Raw genomic sequence first — 15,656 nt, 5'->3', positions numbered from 1 at the left:
GGGAGTGTCCATCTGCCTGAGTTTTTTTAGGAAGAAAAAAAATACCGTGTTCTTTAAATGGCTAGTGTAATTTGTGAGTTTGGACCCATCAGGCCTAAATAACGGATGAAATCATGCCAAGTCATGATTCATTCTTGAATCAAAATGGCACCAGCATCCAAATGTTCAAGAAGACTGCCACCTCCACCTCAGAAACCCTTGTGCCGAGTTTGGCAACAGCATTTTGAGAAGTGCCTGAACGCATGGACAAGAGACAGACGAGTTCCTGTAAATAATCCTGGGAATCATAGTTTGTTAAAGGGTGTTCGGAATACTAGCACACTTTTGTTTTCAAATTTTATGTATCCTTACGTCGCAGTAGCAAGGACCCCTTTCAAAGAAGTATTTCTGGTGATCTCTGAGAAAATGCAAAAGGTATTCTACAGCTTTTTATAGTACTTGAACAGAAACTACCCCCCCCCACCAAAAACACCTGCTGCCACATTTTGGCTACCTTTTTAGTTGATTGAAAAGTTCTCTTTATAAAAAAAAATGCAAAAAAGTAGCTGCAAAAGAATAGAATGTGTTTTCTATATATGTAAGCATGAAATATAAATACAATATTATAATGTATTCATGTACAAAAAGCCAATTATGGTTCAAAGAGCTTTGCATATATGTATTAGGTCACCTTGATTTCTATCACATTTTAAGCAAAATGTCAAGTTTGATGAGTGAAAATAATCCATAAAGCCGGTCGTTGTATTGGAATCGTCTTGACCAAATGCGGTTTTAAGCGATTAATCTAACCAGCCAATCAGTTAAATGTCACCACCCTCTTATTTATTCTGCTCTTTCTCTCTCCCTCTCCCTCATGGCTTCTTTAGGAATGAACGCACTGAATATTGATGTGTCCAGCTGTTCTTGGAGGCTGGGAGGGAAAAAAGGCTGATTAAGAAAAAAGAAACGAAGGAAAAGGTAAACAAACACACACGAGAGACAGTGTTGTGCAGTGGTTAGAGCTTGGGGCTAGAGGGCATTACATTCTCCACGCAGCTGACCTGCCTTGCAGGACTGTTGTGTGGAAAGAACCGGCCCCGTCGCCCTTTTGAGGAAGCGGCAGCATTAAAACGCAAATAAACCTTTGAAAAATAGCTCGTAAAACCTTTTAAAACGCTATAAATCTTTTAAAGGGAGAGACCTTTTAACCCGAATTGCAGGGCTGGTGTAAAAGGTTGGGGGGCGGGGGCGGCGGCAAAGCCACGTCCGCTGCCCTTTTGAAGAAAAAGGTAGCATGAAAGAATGCAATGCACTTTTAAAAGAAAAAGTGTGCGGAGGAGCAGAGGGAAATCCTAGTGCTGCCATTTCTGCCAAGCCGCCCAGAGGGGGCCCAAATCCAGTTGCAATTCGGGAGGAGAGGGAAAAGAGGGCAAGGCGGAGCGCGGGCCGCTTTAAGCGCTCCTTTGGCGAGCTGAACCAACTTCCCGCAGGCGGAAGGATATACAGGCAGAGGCCGCACTGCAACCTAGCTTGCATGTTTGCAAGGAGGAGGAGGTGTGTGTGGATAGAGATGTGCGTGTGTATGTATGCATATATATAAAATTTTGGGGCCTGGTTGGCCCCGCCCTTCCTTTCCCTGTGATTGGACCCCGGTCGCCATCTGCTTTGCTTCCTCTTAGCCCCCCCTCCTTTTCCAATACTTGGGTTGCATACACACACACACATACACACACACAAAATCTCTCTCTGGCAACGTTGTAGCCTCTCCTCCTCCCCCCCCCCCGGGTTGTGCAATGTAGTTGCCTTGTTATTAATTTATTATTATTATTTTTAAAAAAGAATTGTCGCTAGGAAGGAAGGGAAGGAAGAGAAGCGCGAGAAGAGGAGAGAGAGAGAGAGAGGCAGAGCGAAGAAAGAAAGAGGAAGAGGAGGAGGAAAAATTAAAAAAAATATATCAAACAAGGACGCAGGATTGCAAAGAATCGGCGGCGGCTCCCAGGAGGACGAACTTTAAAGCTGAGGGGGACTGAGATTGGCATCGGGGCTGTATGCTGAGAATGTGCTTGCCCTCCTTTTAGGGGGAGGGAGGTTGCCTGGTTTTTCTTTCCCCCCCCGCACTCCCCGCCGCCTTTTTGTTGTTGTTGTTCGAGAGAGGCCCTTGAGCCAGCCAGCCTGTTCTTGGGAGATCAGCTGTCTTTGGAGGCGCTCCGAGGAGCCAGAGAGGGCAGAGAGAGGAGAAGGTAAGTGAAACTTACACGCGTTGTGTCAGTTTTCTTGGGGGTGGTGGTGTTCTTGTGTCCTCCAACCCCACCCCCCGTCTCTTTCCGGGGTGCAAAGCAGGATATTTCTTGAATTGGGTGGGGGAGACCAGATCCCCCCCCCCTTCCCGGGGCCTGGGGTTGTTTGGAGAGGAAGACGGCAGGAGGCTCAACAGAAAAATAAGACATGGACTCTTCCAAGCTCATTTCCTCATGACATTTCTGTTTCCACCCACCCCCCACCCCGCAAACAAACAAACAAACCAGCAAAATGGTACAGTACTGTAAAGCGAGGAAGCGGGGAGGAGATGTACCAAGGAGAGGCAGCGCAGAAGTGGCTGCTTTCTTAAGTGGGGGGAGATATGTGTGTGAGTGTTTTTAGGGGTCACCGTTGGGGAGGGGAAGATGAGGGAGAAAGTGGAGATGGGCAGCTTCCAGGGGGAAAAGCTGGAGAATTGATCCGTGTGTGTTTGGGTGGGAGTGGTGGGGTGTAAAAAGAGAGGCAGAGAAGGGAGCAAGCACTTGAGATGGATGTGGAGAGTTGGGGTGTGAAATCTAATGTTGCTGGAAAATAGGAATAGAATGAGGTGAAAGGGAGAGCTGTGGGTGAAAGTGCAGGAAATGGGGTGCATTGGCAAGTGGGGTGCATAGTGCTTGGGTGCCTCTTCAGAGGTGGGAGGGAGAGATACAGGGAACTTTAAAATAGAAGATAGATAGGGAAATTGTCCCAGTATAATGTATCTTGGGGTTATCCTGAAATGCAGGTTTCATTATGGTGTGTGTAGTCAAAGGTTTGGGTCGAAAAGTGCATTGGAAGAATAATTCTAAGTGTGAGTTGTTTTTTTAAGAGAATGATGAGAACTGAGGGAGAAATATTGGGGTGCCTAGATTCTGATGTTATGAGATGGCATTTGTAGAGAGGAGGGGAAGAATACACCCCCCTCCCGCCCCACTGACTTGGGAAGAGTGAATGGTTAGAAAGGAAAGAGGAAGGATAATAAGGAAATACGATGGGTACAAATTATGCAGTCTGGCTGAAGAATATAAGGGGGGAAATCATGCGAAACTGGAGGAATGGTTTCTTGAGATGTGGAAGGAACTGGTGGAAAGCAATTCTGCAGGAAGTGAAAGGGTTTGGGGGGGAGGGGGTTAAAGGGGAGCATCTTGGAGCAAAAAAGCCAACTATTATTTTATGTAACTGGTGCTCTTTAAAATGTGCTAGCCTCTCTAGATCAGTGTTTCCCAACCTTGTGCCTCCAGCTGTTTTTGAACTACAACTCCCATCATCCCTGACTAGCAAGACCAGTGGCAAGGGATGATGGGAATTGTAGTCCAAAAACAGCTGGAGGCACAAGGTTGGGAAACACTGCTCTAGATCTTGACGTCCTGTCAAGTAAACAGTGTTCCCATTTGACAAATGGAGGACTGAGGCCCAGAGAGACCAGCAGTGCAGGCGTATGTGCCTACTCAGAAATAAACCCCATTGAGTTCAGTGGCACTTACTACTCAGAATTAAGCACATAAAGTATTTCAGCCTAAGTTTGCTTAAAAGCCACTAATGGAGATGAGAGTCCACCACCTTCCAAGGAAGGCTGTTCCTAAGTCTAGTAAAAAACCCAAACCCTGTCTTGTCATTTGAATCCATCGGTTCTAGAGCAACAGCGAAGAAATCTGCTCTATCATCTGTGGGGCAGCCCTTCTCAGGACCTTTTATGTTGGTCCTCAGTTGCTGTCCCAAATTGGAAACTGTGTGTGTCTCTATGTGCGGATATTCATTGGCAGCTCACTGTCCTTATCAACATCTGCACAAAACAACAGAGCAGCTACGCAGGATTTGTGGGTTGTCCTGTGTGTTGTGTGTAGGACTGTGAGAAATTGCTTTATGCCCCTACAAGGTGTCCTTCGCAAGCCTAGCACCCTCCAGAAGTTTTGGACTACAACTCTCAGTTGTGCTGCCTGAGCTGATGGGACTTGTAGTCTAAAACATCTGGAAGGGGGCAGGTTTGTGAAGGCTGGCTTGGAGGCTTAAGATTCACAGAGGCACTTTATTAAAGCATCACAAAGTCTCTAGGATGTTTGCTGTTGGTGGTTCAAGAGTATGAGCCAAGAAGTCTCGGGTTCAGATATTACCTCTGCCATGACCTCCCCAGATACCCTTTGCCAAGTCCTCAGCACACACACCTTGCCCCCATATGTCTTGATCAAAGCAAATAATTATTGCTACTAGCCACGGTGAGCCAAATAGAGCCTCCAAAATTGGAGACAGGGTACCTATGACCGCTAGATTCTGAAGAAAGGGCTGTTGCCGCTGTGCCCTATATATGGCCTTCCTGGGAGTCTTTGTTGGACCCACCTTGACTTGACCCAGCAAGGCAATTCTTGAGTTCATAATACTGGCCTTCTTGCCAGCCTCGTTGCAAGAATTACCATCACAGGGCATGTAAAGAGTTTTGAGTGCTTAAGAGAGAGAGATTTATGGCAGTAATATTAGATTTGCTACGCTACCCCAAACCTCCAAACAGACATTTATATGACAAACTATTTATGACCTCATTGGCCTCAGAAGTAATTCGGAGCTCGAATTAGGCCAAGTGCCATCTTCCAGTGGGACTGATTCTCTTGGAACACAGCTGTGCAAGCCATTGTATTACACAGAATTCTCTGCTGGACAGAATGAAGAGCTGTGTGTAACCTGAAGCCTTCCAGATTCTCACACTAGTATGTGTTGTTTTTAAAACATTTCCCATGTGTGTCAATGTTAATAGCAGTTTTGTTTGGCTATGCTACGTGGATGGGGCCTGGTAGTTATATTTAGCAAACTGTCTCTTCCCCAAATCCAGAATTGCGAATAGGCAAGGATTATGGGAGTTGTAGTCCAGCAACATCAGGTTCCCCCATCGCTGACCTACTTTGTTTCTGTTCTGATGGGTAATGATTCTGCTGCTGCTGCCATTTAGTGCAACCATTGCAAGCTGGTGTCCTCCACTCAGCTGGCTGGGGCTGATGGGAGATGTAGTCCAAAACATCTGAGTGGAGGACATTAGCTTGCAAAAGCTGCACTGGTGAAATATTAGTGTGCGTATGTGTGTAAGCAATACTTACACTGGTGCCTGTGTTTGGAGAGGGCAGTGTGTCTGGCTTTTACAGCTGGAGAAGTGAAGCACATTGGACTAGCAAAGGCAGATGCTCTTGATAAGCAGAAATTGTGGGCTTTGCTGACCTTCTACTGTACTTTGTGAAGGCTGCCAGCTCTGGTTGTTTGGAACTGGTTAAAATCCTAGAAAAAGCTGGTTGTGTGGACTTCTTCGGCCATTTCCCAGACAGGCTCCATGGGGGAAAAAGAGGAGAGATGATGGTGGCTCTCAGAGGATTGTCGGAAGAGGGTGGCGGGGCATCTGCAGCAGCTGTGCTATGTGTCAAATTGTTCTTGACATGTTTTCTCTCTGGGCACCCTTTTGGGAAGGGAAGGCTGTTACTTCTGGGCTGATCCACTGAGTACTAGTACCTTTTCAGTCAGCAGGGAAGACAGGTATTTTGAATTTTGCCAGGAGTGAAAGCATAATCCTTGTGATGTGCCGGGTGATGGTGGGGACTGGATTTTTTTATAAAAAGGATGAGCAATTGTCTAGATGGCTTGCCAGCCAAGGAGTGGAAACAAGTCACTTCTCCCAACCTGGCTTATAGCCAGTCCATATTCATCTGCACACCAAACATACTCCTTTTTCCTTGTGGCAGTGGTATCTCCCCCCCCCCCCTTTCTGTTTGCCATCTTAGTTGTGCTCTTGCACAAACATCACGCACACTTCAACACTACCTTTGATGTACTTTGTTGTTCTTGTTTTCATAGCTGTTTCCCCTGTGGTACAAGTGTGTTTGTCACACGGTTGGACCCTTTCCCCCTTATATTACGGTACTTGTTTGCTTGTGACTGACTCTTGTGTGCGTTTACGCAAATTTTTCTCACCTGGCCGAAGTCATCCTCTGACATCCAGTGTTTGCATGGTACTTATTCTCTGTCTGTCTGTCTGTCTTTGCAACAGAGACCCATCTCTGTCTGCCCCTGCCTTCCAAAATGAGGCACGTAATGTCTACAGCGAGGGCCTTTTTGGTGATGGTGCCCTGTTTATGAAACACCCTTCCTCACGCCCACCACCCATACTTTGGAACTCCCTGCCTTTTGACATCAGACAAGCGCCTTCACTCTACTCTTTTCAGGGCCTGCTGAAAACAATGTTGTTTAGACAAGCCTTCCCAGATATAAAGAATGTGGATGTGTGCTTTAATCTGTTTTTAGCTTATCATTCGGTTTAATTATTTTTGAATGTTTTAAATAGCTGTTTTTACTAATGATTTCATTGTTTTATTCTTTTGTAAACTGCTTTGAGGTGTCTTGTTTTTTGTATTTTGTTTCAAGCAGTATATAGATTTTATGATGTGAATAAAATAAATAGACAGATGCCAGTTCAGGGCCTGTGTCTTCAGTGCTTGATCTGTTTGTTTGACATTTGAATGGCTAATTGGTTGTTGTTTTTAAATTCCTTGCATACCCCCATTTCAAGACCTTGAGGTGTATGATTTGCATGTATGATTTATCGCCAACCCTGTTGCAGAAGATTATAAATGGGCAGAACAGGATCTGAATCAATCTGTGTCTTATAAACCGTTGCTGGTGCTGCCTGTTTGAACAGTTGAGGGGATGGCAGAATGGAGAGCCTGGGGTTTGAAGCCGTCAGCCTGTTTCCCCAGGATGTTAACTGGCTCACCTGCCCTTTAATCTAGGCCTGGCTGAGTTCAGCTCCAGAGGGATAATCTGTGGTAATGAAGCTGGCTGCTTTTCACCGGTTTGTGCGCACTCTTATTGCCTCCTGTTGTTTTTGCCGGTTTCTATGGTTATTGTTATAATTTGTCACTTTTATGAATGTTGTTGTTGAGCCGTTTTGCAGGCTGGGATGTGGCCCAGTGGCATAAACCAGCAGTGTACATGTTCACCCCACCCTCACTCAAGTAAATATAGGCTCACTTCTGTAAGCAGAGGTGCACGGTCTTGGTTGCTGGTCCCTCTCTCCATATCCAAACTCTATGCAGGTGTGAGAAAGGGGAGCTCCACAACCCTCACCCCAGTATCGATGAGCCTGGATAACACCAAGGTTGCAGGTTCAATGCCTGTATGGACCAGCTTCATATTCCTGCATTGCAGGGGGTTGGACTAGATGATCCCCAGGGTCCCTTCCAACTCTACAGTTCTGTGATTCTGTATCACACTCCATTTCTGCTTTGATGTGCCCTCTGCAGGGATGTTGGCCTCTGTTATTATGTAAAATTCATACGCCAAGTTTGGATGGTTAGATATAAAAATATCCTATTGGGATACTTGTATTATTATTATTGTCATCGTCGTCATCATCATTATTAAAGGTAAAGGTAAAGGGACCCCTGACCATTAGGTCCAGTCGTGACCGACTCTGGGGTTGCGGCACTCATCTCACTTTATTGGCCGAGGGAGCCGGTGTACAGCTTCTGGGTCATGTGGCCAGCATGACTAAGCCGCTTCTGGCAAACCAGAGCAGCGCACGGAAACGCCATTTACCGTACCTTCTCGCTTTGATGTGCTTTCGAACTGCTAGGTTGGCAGCAGCAGGGACCAAGCAACAGGAGCTCAATCCGTCGCGGGGATTCGAACCGCTGACCTTCTGATCAGCAAGTCCTAGTTTCTGTGGTTTAACCCACAGCGCCACCCGCGTCCCTATCATTATTATTACTATTGCATTTATATCTTGTCTTTCCAAGGAGCTCAAGATGGCAACATGGTTCTTCCTCTCCTCATTTTATCCTCACAGCAACCTTGTGAGGTAGGTCAGGGTGAGAAATAGTGACTGAGCTCAATGTCACCCTGTGAGCTTCATGGCTGAGTGGGGATTTGAACCCTGGTTCCTAGGTCCTTGTCTAGCATTTGAACCACTATACCTGTACCACACTGGCTCTCAGATTTCAGGTTTCTTCATGGCCTAGAAACATCTTAAGTCAGCCTTCCCCAAATTTGGTGCCAGCTGGGGCTGATGGGAATTGTAGTTCAAAATGACTGCTGGCTGGGGCTGGGGCTTGAGGGGAACTGTAGTCCAAAACATCTGGAGGTCAGGGCACCAGGTTGGGAAAGGCTGTATTAAGGGGGCGTGTTTTTAGATGTCTTGACGGACAGTGTTGCTTGTACAAGGTTTGTTGGGCTCCTCTTAGGGCTAGTCCATCTGGCCTCTGTTCCTGATAGAGATGGACTTTACCAAGAGAGCATACTTTTATTTATCTACTAAGATAATTTATATCCTGTCTTTCACAACATGCTGTTGGGGCAGGTTACATTGCATCACAAATACTACTCAGCAATGCAAACACTTTACACCTATGAAAATATTGTTGTGCAGTTCCTTTATTTGGTGGCACAATAAATAAATCCTTCCTGCCAGTCAGAGGCAGAATGAAAAAGTAGCATTTTTACCTGCTGTTGGAACCTGCCTGCCATGGGTACCTGTCTAATATGAAAGCGGAGAGTCCTCTGGGTATGGGGTGCCACTCCCAAGAAGGCTCTGTTCTGTTTTTTTCTAGACAATCAGATCTTTGCTAATGGTGCAGCTACCAATAGAGCCTCATTAGCTGGTTTCCACTTAAGAGGCAGGACAGTGTTTGGAGAGGGTCCCAAGTCATTCAGGGCTTCATATGCCAGAATCAACACCTTGAATTGCTCATCTGTGTGGGCTCCCAAACTCATAGCCATTTTCAAGGGTCACCCACAAAACACCCAGATTTGGTTTTAATACATGACCTTAGGGAAAATGGGGTTCCTGAGTGTTTGAGTCTTTTGTTTGGCTGCCCAATGTGTCTCTAGCAGGTGACTCTGTTTTTCTGCCTTCATTCTCAAGTTTTATTCTCTCTCTCTCTCTCTCTCTTCTTCCTTCCTTCCACCAGCTGGTTCAACTGCCTGCCTGTGGCCATGTCTCTAACGCAGTGCGGTGGGGCTTATTGCTCTTTCCCCTTCCTGTTTCCTTCCTCCTCCCACTTTATCATCAGCATCAAAGAACCTGTTGTAAAAAAAAAAAATATTAAGATGATAGTTGACGGCCTTTGGGTTCTGAACAGCTGTCTGGAGCTGATAATGATAACTGATCTGAGACTGAATCCAGACAAGACAGAAGAGGGTCTTGGTTCCATAGGAACGGTCAGTCTAGTACAGTCATACCTCGGGTTGAATACGCCTCGAGTTGAGCGCGTTCGAGTTGCGCTCCGCGGCAACCCGGAAGTAACGGAGCATGTTACTTCCGGGTTTCGCTGCTTGCGCATGCGCAGACGCTCAAAATGACATCACACGCATGTGCAGAAGCGACAAAAAGCGATGCGCGCATGCGCAGGCATGCTGTCGCTAGTTACGTTTACCTCTAGATGCGAACGGGGCTCCGGAACGGATCCCATTCGTATCTAGAGGTACCACTGTAATAGGAGTTGGGTCCATGGGCACATTTGCAAATGGGAGAAATTGTGGTGGGTATCTCTCTCTCTCTCTGACACACACACACACACACACACACACACACACAGGTTGCCTGCTCAGACCCTGAGATTTCAGGGCCCAAACCTGAGATCTAGGGGTGATGTTATTAAGCGTGACACATTAAGCATTACCCACAGTCACTGAGGGCTTGTCATTACAATAAAAAAGTATTACAAGTGAGCAAATAAGTTGCTGGTTGGAATTTAAGATCGAAACCTTAGCTAAAGCAGAAGTGAGGGGACCATTCCTTCTCACCTGCTTAGGGAGCCTAGGTAGGGAATATTTAATCTAAAAGGAGAGAGTGAAGGAGGACAGAGGACTTCAGAGAGGCTATGCAGTAATTTGTAGCTGCCTCCTGCCAGGCTAAAGCTTGTAAGCTGCATGCACAGTCTTCGTAATCGGCACCACCATCATCATAATAAAATTTAAGGCACTCTTCCCCACCTGGAGATTCAAGCTCTCCTCCTGCCACCCGAAGGGGCCCTGGAAAACCTGGAGAATTCAGACAAGCCTTACACACACATATACACACACTGCAATCAAACAGACATCTCAGACATTGGCTACAACAGGATGCTTCTTTCAAGCCTAATCGCAGTGTATCTGATACACTTGGTATCTGAAGAAGTGTGCATGCACCCGAAAGCTCATACCAATAACAAACTTAGTTGGTCTCCAAAGTGCTACTGGAAGGATTTTATTTTATTTTTATCCTATGAGGTAGGTTATGTTGGGGGAGAGTGGCTCAATTCCGACATGGGGTCGTGCTATGGTTAAGGAAACTTAACTCTGATTTTTTACTTCTGGAATCGTAAACCTTGGTTATAATTCCGTTTCCATCACTCGGGACTGGTGCACCAGGGAGGCATGAGTGAAATTAAGAAGCATGGGTGTTAGAGGATACTGGCTGGCCGCTGTTTGAAAATTTAAACCATAGATTTGGCAGTATAAACGATTGGTTTGCGCAAACCATTATTTGATCTTCCTTCCCCTCCTCTACCATGCCAGCTCGTTGCACCCCAGAAGTTTTGGGCGACAACTCCCTCTGGTTTGTGTTTTGAAATGATTTCATATTTGATTGCTATTTGATTGCTACTGTAATGATGTGTAGATGTGGCCTTTTTTGTTCTGTTTTGTGTGAGCTGCTTTGAGCGCATTTACATGGAAAAGCAGCATACATCTTTTAAAAAAGAATGGTGATAACTTCCATCAGCTCTGTGCTCGTGAGACGTGATGGGAGTTGTATTCCAAAATGTCTAGAGGGCACCAGGTTGGCAAAGGGCTGTTCTGTTCAGCTATTGGCCAATGACACTGTTGAGAAATCTGTGGTGGGAGGAGAAAATCTGCAAGTAATCTGGGGAAAATTGGCCACGGCAATAGCAAATTTGGGATGTGTTTTGATAAAACATCGGGAGGATTTGAAAACCACCATAGTGTTCCCTTTTTGTCTTCTTTTGCAATATTTTTTTTTTAAATTGGGATTACTAATTTTTGTGTGTTGTCAACAGTTTAAGTATGCGTGAGGATCTGTTTTGATTTACATTGCGAAATAGGATTCAAAGGTTTTTAAAAAGATTGCAAAACCACAGTGAGGAAGCCCATCGGCTGGAATATCAAGCAGTTCATACCAATTTTTTGGAGGGGGAAGGGAAGTTAATTTGCCCTCCTCCTCATCCTTGACAGTGAGTTGAAGAGTGGGACAAACTGAGTGAAGGCTTGGGCCTACTACTATTGAGGGTTGCTGGGTCTTGGGGACACCCCAAACCCTCTTACAGAGTAGGACTTCCACCTGCTCAAACTATTTTGCAACGGTTGTGACCTGGATTTTAGATACCTCATCCCTGATCAATGCCTGTCCTGATCTTCTCTCTCTATATATACTGCTTTTCATCACTGTTCCCACAGCCAATTAAAACCAATATCAACAATTAAAATGTCTTTAAAATATTAATATAAAAAGACTGTGGAGTACATAAAATCAGGTTTGGTTTTTTCCTGATTAAGTGGGTCTTGGGATCTAAATAAAAGAAACAATCTATTGATTCAATGATCAATAAGTGAATGAAATACTTGGTGTGGATTGCTAGATTTCCCCTTCTTTGTAATAGAAGAACACCCCTGCTAGATCAGGCCTCCTAGTCCAGTATCCTGTTTCTATGCCCAAATCTCCAGGAAGTCAGCAGACGGGTGCTACAGGTATCCTACTGTTGTTAAAGTTCTCATTATTTTAATCTGTATGCTATCTTTCTACATGAGTGTGTCCATGGTTGCTCACAAGACGAGGAAAGCAAGAACAAGAACAGCAATGCATATCAAAGCGTCATCACAACAGTCTATTGTTTAACCAATCAATTTCAAAACAGAATACAGCAATCCAAATAAAACCGCACCTCGTTTCAGTCATAATTGCAGCTTTGTAACATTTTAAATTCATTACAAATAGACAATGTCAATCATCAAAGCACCACATCAGTTCCTGTTCTTTATCTGTTGTTAAAATGTGCAAGCCCTCTAGAGTCAAGTATGATAAAATGGTTCCAAGTTTGATATGAATAAGACAGCCTTTGCTAACCTGGTGCCCTCCAGATGTTTTGGACTCCAATACCCATCAGCCCCAGCCAGCACAAGTTGTAGCCCAAAACATCTGAAGGCAACAATCTTAACCTGGAGGTTGAGAATGGCTACAATAAAATTATGCCTGGCATGGAGAAAGTGGAGAGAGAAAGTTTTTCTCCACTAGAACCCAGTGGAGACTGTCCTATGAAGTTGAATGTTGGGAGATTCAGGACAGATAAAAGTTCTTCATGCAGTGCATAGTTAAACTGTGGAACTCTCTCCCACAGGAGGCAGTGATGACCACCAACTTGAATGTCTTTAAAGGAGAACTGAAGAAATTCATGACACAGTAGGCTATCAATGGCTACTAGCCACAATGACTATGCTTTGCCTCCACAGTCAGAGGCATTCATGCTTCTGAATGCCAGATGCTGGGGATCACAGGTGGGGGGAGCACTGTTGCTAACATGTCCCACTTGCAAATTGCCCGCAGGTATCTGGTTGGCCACTGATAGCATGCTGGTCTAGAAGATGCACCACATCAAGCAGTCTCTTCATCAAGGTTCTGCTTAGCTAGCATTTTCAGTAGCCATTGGCAGGCCTATATAATATTGTGCAGGCAACTCCCCATTTATGCAGGGTTACATTCCAAGGCACCATGCACTGCATATATTTTGGAACACCATTGAAAAAGCCTGCGAACACCCTCCAAATCTCCTTGCTCAAACTCCAACTCTCCACAGGCCTCAAAGGTCAGTGCAAAGGCTCCTGGGATTGTATTTGCAAAGGCTTGTGTGGGATTGCTAGACACTGTTTACGTAGTATTTTTGCCATTTTCACACTCTTTTAGGGCCATTTTTGCCCCTGCTACTTCCAGGTTCATAGTGTTGCGTGTGCGCACGTGTCTTGAATGTGTGTAAATGGGGGTTGCCTGTACTATCCTTGTGGATTTGAAGCCTCAATGGAGACTGGCTGAGCTGTTGTGGTGGCACAGAGTGTTTGGGTCTTGTTTTGGAAATTGTGAGGGAAGGGACAGTTGTCAGCTTGACTGGGATTGAAATGGCACGTGAGGGTACGAGGAGGATTGGTAAGTAGGGTAGGTAGATGACAGGGGGCCTAAAGGAAGAATACAGAACATATTTCAAAAAATAAAACCAGGACACCCCAAAATTAGTTGAGCTTTTCGTTACGCGTTTTTTCGATTGACTGGCCTAAGATCCAGGACAAAGCTCTGTCTTTTGGAAATCCCTGCCCCCTGGATGTCAATTCCGCCTTTGAAATCCCATTAATGTCTGGGAAAATCCGGACATGTGGCAGCCCTATTTGTGGCTCCCAACTATGGAACTCTCTACCACCAGAAACACTGAGGTGTTTCTCCCATCTATTAAAAAAAAAACTTACTCCGTTTGGCTGTTGGGGACTGATGAGATGGTGTCCTTTCTGTTCACTGTGAATGATGTATTTGGGGCTGATTTTTGAATGTGATGATTGTATGGTTTTATTGTTGATTTTTTACTATGTATTATACTATATTTCCTATGCACCATCTTGGGATGCTCAGAGGAAGGATGGTCTAAAAAATATAACAAGAAATAATAAAGTAATAATATTTAATTGAAAGAACAGATACTGTCTTTGCTTTTCAACCAGTTCAAAGCAATGAGGTCCAGCAAGACTTAATTTTTCTCTTGGCTGAGACATCTCTAGGATGTAGGGCCTTAACTAAACATGTTGACAAGTTGAACTGCTCCAATTAATGGTTAGTCATTTACTCAGCACTTGTAGTGTTTGGTTTACAAGCCTGATGCCATTCGTCTTTCCAGCCCTTGCAAGGTAGGCCATAATAATGTTCCCATTTTGTGGAGGAGACACTGAAACAAACTAGTCAGGGGGAGTGTGAGCTGGAATCTGAACCCTGATGCAGGTCCACTCAAGGTGTATTTGGTGGGGTTTACTCCCAAGTAAGAGTAAAAGGGATTGCAGTAATAATAATGTCTTTTCAAGTCAACTGCTTCTCTCTGAAGTGTTTATGTTGAGGATGCTGCTGAAGAAGCTATAAAAGGAGGACCAGACCTTTTATTATTGGCATAGATGATACAATTATTTTGGGATGAGGTTAATAGAAGGGGTTTGGGGTCAAAGCAAATGCCTTAATGCTTAAGCCATTGTTGTAAGAACACCAGTGGTTATGAGTGACCTTTCAGGCAGTCAATAGCAACTGCTTGGCTTTTTAAAAGAAATTGATTATAAATTGCCTCCTAAATGATTGATTTTAGCTCTTTCTATAAGCTGTAAAATACTCTTGGAACCACATCTTGTGGCCACATCTCCAAGCAAAGAAAATAAATTTGTACCGTACAAAATCATGAGGTGAGAGTTTTTTAAGGGAGGACTTTGAATCCCAATCAAATCATATTCTTATTTTTATTATTAGATAGCCTTTGCCAACCTGGTATCCTTCTCCAGATGTTATAGGACTCCAACTCCCATCAGTCCGCAGCCAGCACAGCCATTTTGGACTCCCAACTGCGGCTGATGGGAGTTGTAGTCCAAATCATCTGCAGAGCACCAGTCTGGTTGAATGCACAACAGAAGCACCCATTTGGGTCAGATCAGGCTGGGTCCATCTGGTCCAGTCTTCTGTTTCCAGCTGTGGCCAGGCAGGTGCCTCTGGAAAAGCCCTCAAGAGGAAGTAAGGCTGAGTAGGGATTTGAACCTAGGTCTTCCCCTGGTTCCCCCAGCGAGCCCTGGTCAACAACTAAGCTGCCATCAGGGCCATCAGTATTTGAAGGCTGGTTCCAGGGCTGCCCCTGCCCCGCATGAGGCAAGGTGAGACAGCCACCTCAGGTGGCAGGATCCACTTTGCACAAAATCTGGGAGGGTGCAGGAAGTTTAGTGGTGAAAGTGAGCAGATGTGTTGTGGGGGGAACATCTGCCTTGTTTGGACTTTCAGCAGCTCTGCTGGTTATTTGAAAACAGAGGAAAGGGACAGAATCTGATGAGTAACTTGATTTGGATTAAGAAAATAAGTCTGTCTGGGGCCCTACCAGAGGTGGCCAGTGGCCACAGATGCTGGTGGGTGGCACTGGATGCATACTTCAGCTTCCCAAGAATCCTCATTTCTGTTTTGTCTTTTAAAAAGTAAGTCTCTAGTCCTTATGGTTGTGAAGATATGCTTGGATTGTACAGGGACAATTTCCATGGAAGAATTCAGGGGCTGAGCACCATCCCTGAAATATCTGTGTTCTGCAGTCCTCTGCTCTGTCTGTGTGTAATTGACAGCGATATTGTTTTATTACTTTTGTTCCCTCTTGCTTTTTTGGTCA

The 15,656-nt window shown here is 45.0% G+C and overlaps 1 protein-coding gene across 7 annotated transcripts in view; it reads left to right on the top strand.

The window, feature by feature from the left end:
* Positions 1-866: 866 nt before the first annotated feature.
* The window catches only part of MEF2D (myocyte enhancer factor 2D), a 136,132-nt gene continuing 121,342 nt past the window's right edge, over positions 867-15,656 (top strand). The window contains exons 1-2 of one of the 7 annotated variants that reach the window (XM_077920500.1): positions 867-957; positions 1,819-2,219. The gene's annotated coding sequence lies outside the window, so the exon portion shown is untranslated. Of the gene's footprint in view, positions 958-1,589; positions 2,220-15,656 lie in introns of those variants that run through there. The other 6 variants (XM_077920502.1, XM_077920503.1, XM_077920505.1 and 3 more) reach the window with 6 other exon arrangements.

Source organism: Podarcis muralis, chromosome 16 (assembly GCF_964188315.1).
Source record: "Podarcis muralis chromosome 16, rPodMur119.hap1.1, whole genome shotgun sequence".
Lineage (NCBI taxonomy): Eukaryota > Metazoa > Chordata > Lepidosauria > Squamata > Lacertidae > Podarcis > Podarcis muralis.
The sequence above is the reverse complement of the archived record's forward strand: the minus strand, read 5'-3'. Positions and strand labels throughout refer to the sequence as shown.